At 29.6% G+C, this 7,300-nt stretch overlaps 1 pseudogene; it reads right to left on the bottom strand.

The window, feature by feature from the left end:
• Positions 1–6,088: 6,088 nt before the first annotated feature.
• LOC108815566 (probable diphthine methyl ester synthase) lies at positions 6,089–6,888 on the bottom strand (annotated as a pseudogene).
• Between the last annotated feature and the right edge of the window lie 412 nt (positions 6,889–7,300).

Below are 7,300 nucleotides of genomic sequence, written 5' to 3'. Positions count from 1 at the left end.
TATGTCTTCAGAAAAATCCATTTGATCATTAGAAGAGGCTTCCTAAAGGCTGAAAAGCACATTTGTATGTGAATCAAAAAGCACATTTGTATGTGTCTTAGAGCACCATTATCAATGGGTTCTCGGCACCGTATCTGTTTAGATACTCCGTCAATAGTGTTCTAAAATATCTCATTTGGGATATTTTTGATGGGATATCTAAACATTTGAGATACTTATTTATTTTATTTTGTGTTGAGATTCGTGAAATAATAATGGTGAGAATTCATTGATAATGGTACTTTTAAAATCTTGATCTCGATGGATATGTTATACTGTACTCACTAATACGTTAGATATACGTGGGAGATGAATTTCTTCTGCTTAAGCGGACTCATAAATAGGACCGGATATATAGTTTTCATAAAATATAAAAATATAAAATCAATATACACATAAATTTAAGAAAACGAACATAATTATATTTAAAATATAATTTGAATGTTTAAGAGTATATTTTAACATATATAAATAGTTTTAAAATTATAAAAACTGAAATATGTTTAAATATATAAATATGATAAATTTATAAATTTGAAATGATTTTGTAAAAAATTAATCTGGTAACAATAGTGTTATATATACATAAAATATAATATAAACAATAAAATTAATAATATATATATAATAACAATACTTTGACTTATTGAATACTAATTCGGCTAAACGTCCACATAAAATAAAAATGATATATCATATTACGGTATAACATCTAAGAGAATCATCAATTTCACTCTGATACTTATTACAAACTCTTTTTTACAGTAGAATCATCTTCAATCCTACTGTAAACCCATTTTAAAATGGAGTAAACTAATTAGTTACTTCAAAATCGAGTTGAAATTTTTTATTTATAAAATGGTAACATTTAAATATTTTTGTTTTTAATAAAATATTATTATAAATAAGTATATTAATATTATTTTACTAGATATTATAAAATTTTATGTTAATATTTCTTGGTTATATAAATAGACATCTAATAAATTATTTTATGCAAAACAATATCTATAATATAAACATAAAAAATTATTTATATAATAAAAAATCAAATTTTCTGAAAAAATTTGTCGAGTAATTTTATTTATATGATAAAAATTTAATTGTGGTTAATATTATATTTACTATAAATGTTACAAACTAAAAATAAACTGTTTTACAAATAGTATAAATGAAAGGTGATATTAATAATTTTAAAATAAATATAAAACATAATATATTATACTATTATATTTTGAAGTAGAAAGTAGAATAATTCATTTGAGCAAAAAAATAAATCCATTTTGAAATAAAAAATGGAGTAACGCATTAGAAATACAGTATAACCTCTTTAAATTAATAATCGATAGATTAATATCTCTATAAATTAATATAATTTCATAGTTCCAAATTGAGTTTTAAGTTCAATTAATATCTCGATAAATTAATAATCTCTATAAATTAATAAAAAAATATAGTTTTGATGTAGTTCCAATATTATTAATTTATAGAGGTTTCACTGTACGTCTAACCCGCTTTTCACGCTAATAGTGGGTATGGGCCCGTGAAGTATGGATTTGTTAGAGAAGAGGATGATGTTTTTAGTCAATTTGGTCCAAATTTTTGTTCAACAAAAACATGGCCCAAACTCTAGAGGACTTGAGTTCTATTATATTCATTCGTCGTTCCCGTGGGAACAAAAAAAATACCATTTTTGTCAACAATTTCACTTTATGGTAAAATCCTACTTCTTTATGTGACTATGTCAACATGTAAATCGCAAACATATTTATTAAAACATTTTTCTTAATACATAGGTTGCAGTTTCACCAAAGTGTTATTGTTTAAGCGTCATGAAAATGTGATTCCATACAAACTACATTTTGGAAACACAAATAACCTGTTGTACCTTTTCATTTGTGAAACAAAACTAGAACAAAACTCCAGAGCTAATTCAAATCAGCTCTTTACTAAGTTTTCGTTTTGCTGATTAACATGAACAAGCAAAATTAAGAACAAGACAAGGTATATATTTTTCATATTTGAAAACTTTGTTACTGTTGTTTATCTTCAGACGAACACGTGAATTGTGATATTTCATAGAACTATAATTGTTTCATTTTAGAGTTGCATTAAAACACTATTTTGCATTTAAACATTTTGTATGCGTTGTAGTCAAATATTGTTCTACAGGATGCTTTTGGTTAATGGATATTAGTTACTCTTAATATCTGATATTATATTTGATCAAAAAAATATCTGATGTTATTTTATTACTATTCCTTTCAATCTCTGATGTGAGATTAAATATATTTTTTTTCTTCAAATACTTTTAATGTTGTACAAGATGATAAAAATATAAGCTGAGACTTTCACTAAATATATGTACTTATGTTTATAAAAATCATTTACACGCATCCAAAATAATACCCACTTAAAACAGTAAAGTTATATTTATAGTAGAAGGCTTTTTTGCATCTAATCATTATTGAAAGGATGTATCATACGCAGACGCCAAAAAAGTTAACCCATCTACACAATTGCAAAAGTTATATTTTAGTCATTTAACAGTTGACAATGATAAGTTGACAATGATAACCAGTGGTAGTGGCCTAGTAGCGTTTTAGAGATTTAAAAAACTCAATAAGGAGAACTCGGGTTCAAACCCCACCGGCCACGCGGATATGAGTTATTACTTTCGACTCATTTGAATACCCACAAGAAGGTCTATCCGTGGACTGTACCTCCACCCGGAGGTTAGAGTTGTGTCATCATTGACCCGGGTTTAACTCATTTTCTCAAAAAAGAAACCAGTTGACATTGATTCTTAAAAGGAAATGAAGATTGGGTGCAGTGCTTACAAATTGCAGCACTTGTAAAACGGTATATTGTAAATAGAGTTGTATTTTGTAGTGTTGATAAGGTATGGCAGTGTAGTGTTTAGTTCATATTTTTTTCGTTAATTGCTTGTTTTCTTTTCTTTTTTTGATCAAATGCTTGTTTTCTTATAATACGTTTTATGTTACTCTTCAATAACTTCATTTTGTGATATTCAAATTATTCATCCTAAATTTGTTTGTTTTAAGTAATATAAACGAATCATTTTTAAATTAGAATATAAAGAATCAACAAGAAAATCAATAAATGAGTAATGGACTTATATAGACTTGCAAATTGGTTGACCAATATATATCGTACAAGTTGGCATGTTTCTCCGCTGTGAAACAAGGATGCTTTATCGATCAGTCACTTAAAATAATACAAGATAAGATCCAAAAATCAAACTGTTAATCATTATAATCGCGCTGACCTATAAAACAAAAACTAAAAGATATCAACTCGTTTCTTTATTATTTAAAAGCTTATCTAGATTGAACCCGTTTTACTATATAATTATGAGTTTCCATAGTATTATAGTCAATATTCACTTTTTCCCTATAAAGTCCAATAAACGAGAGGAATACCAACTATGCATGTTTTTGGCTCATGCCAGAGATCATAATGTGACCTTGCACAAAGACAATACTTATCTGAACTGACTTGATAAACAACAAGATAATACATATACTTAGTTGAATGGCAATTTTTAAGCAGTTGCTATTACTAGATTTCAAATAAAATGGCAATTTATGGCTAAAATTTTGGAAATGAAAAATAGTTTACAATAAGGTATAGATGAATACGTTCTTTCTATTTTGGAAGCAAGTCTCCAACATAAAATGGATAGATACGCCGAAGCTCGGAAAATACGATGGAATAATGTTTTTGATGCCACTCTAGTATTCAAATCAATAAAGATCAAAATAATACAACCATAAAACGTTATCGGATAACATAAATCATAAAACACAAGGATAACTAGTACAAGGCCCTTTATTAAAAAAAAAAAACTAGTACAAGGCTCCACGGTACGAAGGAACAACTTGTAAGGTAATTTTTAAAGTGAAAACAAGGAAAATGTAAAATTTTAAGTGAGAAATGACTAAAAAATAGTTGAAAACAGGTTAGAGTTTTGGAAGTAAATAGATTTTTTAGAAATGGCTAAGAGTTAAATAAATAATAGGAGCAAGAGTAAGAAAAATTAGATCCCCTGAAGAGGAAATGGTCTTATGTCACGATTATACATCTCCCATGATCGAATGTCGGATCATAAGTGTGTTATTCGGATCAGGTTTGGATCGTGTGGGTTGACCCAATACGAAGAACTTGAATACTTTTCACCGACAATATATCTGTAGTGCTCATGGTATATATAGAACGTTCAAATCCGTAGCATATTTGTTGCTTGAAACCTTGCCCAAATCCGTAGCTTGTTTGGTTCGGGAAAATACATGATGAACTTCATGTTCCTTCTTCTAGCCTTAATCAGTAAATAGACAAACAAATCTAAATCTCTTTGATTCGGACAATGAGGTATTTTTTTTTGTTCAAAGATAATGAGGTCTATTACCTACAAATATGGAATGAAAATTGGTTTGCTTAGCCGTAAGTTTTTTTTAGTATTTTCGATAATGTTTTCAAATAGCAGCCACACAAAGTTATATTTATCATTATAGAAAAAATATTTGAGTTGAATTAATTGTATATTCATTCAAAAATATTAATTACGAAAATAAAAACTTGGTTTACCAGTAAGGCTTGTTTTTTTTTTTGAAAAAGGCTCAGTTACCTTGGTTGAACACATGATCCACAAGTATATCCGGTTCGACGTCTGGTCTGAGCTTTATATCATGCCAACGTAGGATCTACCGTTTCCATATTTCCGCAATTCTTTCGTAACTAATACTATTTATTTTAGGGAAATTTGGGAAAAGAGAACTAAATAACTATGACTTTGTCCCCTTAGAATGATTTCAATTTTTTTTCACTTTTAGACTTTCACTACTCTTTAAAAGTTTAAAAATTCATATAAATTAATTTACAATACAAAATAATTATTAAAAATATGAAAGATGAAGTACTCAATTATGTGCATATATGAAAAATATTAGTTTTGTAAAAAAATATTTGGAATAACAATTTGAAAAATAGGCTAAAGTTGTTATTATATCAGATCTACCATCTACGGCGTCTTAGAATATGCATTATACTCCAGCCAAAACGATCTACACATAGTAGACTGCTAACTACACCAAAAACATTTAAGTCTACAAAAGTAGAATACATAATCTACATTATATACAGTGAAACCTCTATAAATTAATAATGTTGGGACTACACCAAAACTATATTTTTTTATTAATTTATAGAGATTATTAGTTTATCGAGGTACTAATTGAACGAAAAACTCAATTTGGGACTATGAAATTATATTAATTTATAGAGATATTAATCTATCGATTATTAATTTAAAGAGGTTATACTGTACTACTTTCTGCGAAACTCGTAGATAGTAAGCCCTAATAAATGTTCTTATGTCTTCTTCTGAAGAATATACTTTCTTCCTATCTCTCGTTTGTCTACCTTCTCTGTATTCTCTTTCTACCATGTCATCCATATTCTACCGGTTGTAGTAAGTACGTTCTACCGGATTTGTAACAAAATCCGAAAATCTAGGAAATAAATGTCACAAAATATTCCCTAAATCTTAAATCTTTTTTATTTCCTTTTTCAAAATGTGTTCCCTAAATTTCAGTTCATCGTTCCTTGATATATTAGAAACAATTTGTAGAAAATAACAATAGTTTCATGGTCTAGTGGGAAGAGAGGGTAGTTTTAATGTCCATGTCCTGAGTTCGAGTCTACTAAACAACATTTTTTTTTGTATTTTCATATCACGTCAAACCACATCAATATATGCGTGACCAGCTCGTAGACGTTACCAATGTTAACTAAGGTTAACAAACAAGTTTGCTGCAATCTTCCAAGTATACATAAGCTTAACGAGAATCTCTTTCACTTGTGAAAATTTCATTAATAACAAGCGCATATTAGTCATACACAAATATAAACAAGTATAAAGCATATCAAAGACATAGAAGATTCATAATAGAAGAGTAGTTATGCATTGAATGATGGATCATCCAAAATTACTTCACTTTAAATGTTACATTTTCCTTTGATCTGCTCACAGAAGATACACAAATAAAATCCAAAACTGAAATTCTTACTGAAACAAAGATCTATAATACAGTAAATGAATCTTCTCCTAAAAGCTTCATAATATAATGCAGTCCAAGAGCACAGTTCTTCTTAGTTTTCTCGTAAAAGCTATCTGGTCTCCAAGTCTCGGTAAAGAAGGGGATCAAAACCGTAAATGGTAAAGCTGCAGACCATAGATCCCAACAGCGTTCATCACAGATGCGCTGTGCACCACCTCTACATTTTTTTTTTTTGAAACTAAACCACCTCTACATTTACACCTAGTTTCTTAGCTCTAACAACAAGATCGCTATGCGTTGTAGCTCTGCAACAAACAAAAAACACACATATACAAAAAAAACCAGACAGTATCTAACTAACAAAACAGCACTGTCTAATTAGATTACCTAATTACCTAATTAGATTATCTAACCAACATTACCTAAAGGGATCACCATCAAAGAGAAAAGCAGTATCATTATCAATGAATTCTTCCATCGTACTCCCTGCTTTTTCGTCCACCATCTCTCCATCAGGAAGTGTGATTGGTTTCCCATAAAACTTTTTCTGTCCGAGAAAAAAAAGGCACAAACTTTAAATGTGAATCTAGTGAGCTACAAAGGACTTCAAAGACTTTACGAGATTAGAAAGACCATCAGAAGAGAGAGCAAAGGACAAAGGAGAAATGTAAGCTTCCATGTTTATTTTCTGAGATTTCTGGACGGCCTCGAGTCCTCTCCGGGTTTGGTCTTGTTCGTCTCATAAACCTAAACCTATGATGTACAACATCTTCTCCTTTTAACTCTTCTCTTCTGTCTTGAACCCTAACACATCAATCAAGCACTCAAATCAGGTAATTGAGGAAGAATTGAGCTTTATAAGATTAAAAGCTTTTGCCTTTAGCTAACAGTTGATGAACAAGATCTAACACAAAGACAAAATCGAACACCTACGTGTTCTTAATCAGAGACGAGAGCTTCGACCGCATTATGCCACCACCTATTTACGCAATCGGAGAAAACAAGGTTTTGAGGTGTTTTGCCGGCGCTGGAGGATGGAGAATTTGCAATCTGAACGCCATTTTCGCTAGAGAAAGAAGCAAAGTCCTTCATTTCTTACAGAATAACAGTTTCAGTCTCAAAGATCCTCTTGTTCTTAATTGGTGATGGAAGCTTCGTCCACCTCGTGCCAACTCAGATTT

Source organism: Raphanus sativus, chromosome 2 (assembly GCF_000801105.2).
Source record: "Raphanus sativus cultivar WK10039 chromosome 2, ASM80110v3, whole genome shotgun sequence".
NCBI classification, from domain to species: domain Eukaryota; kingdom Viridiplantae; phylum Streptophyta; class Magnoliopsida; order Brassicales; family Brassicaceae; genus Raphanus; species Raphanus sativus.
Note: the sequence above shows the minus strand (reverse complement) of the source record. Positions and strands in the feature narration are given on the sequence as shown.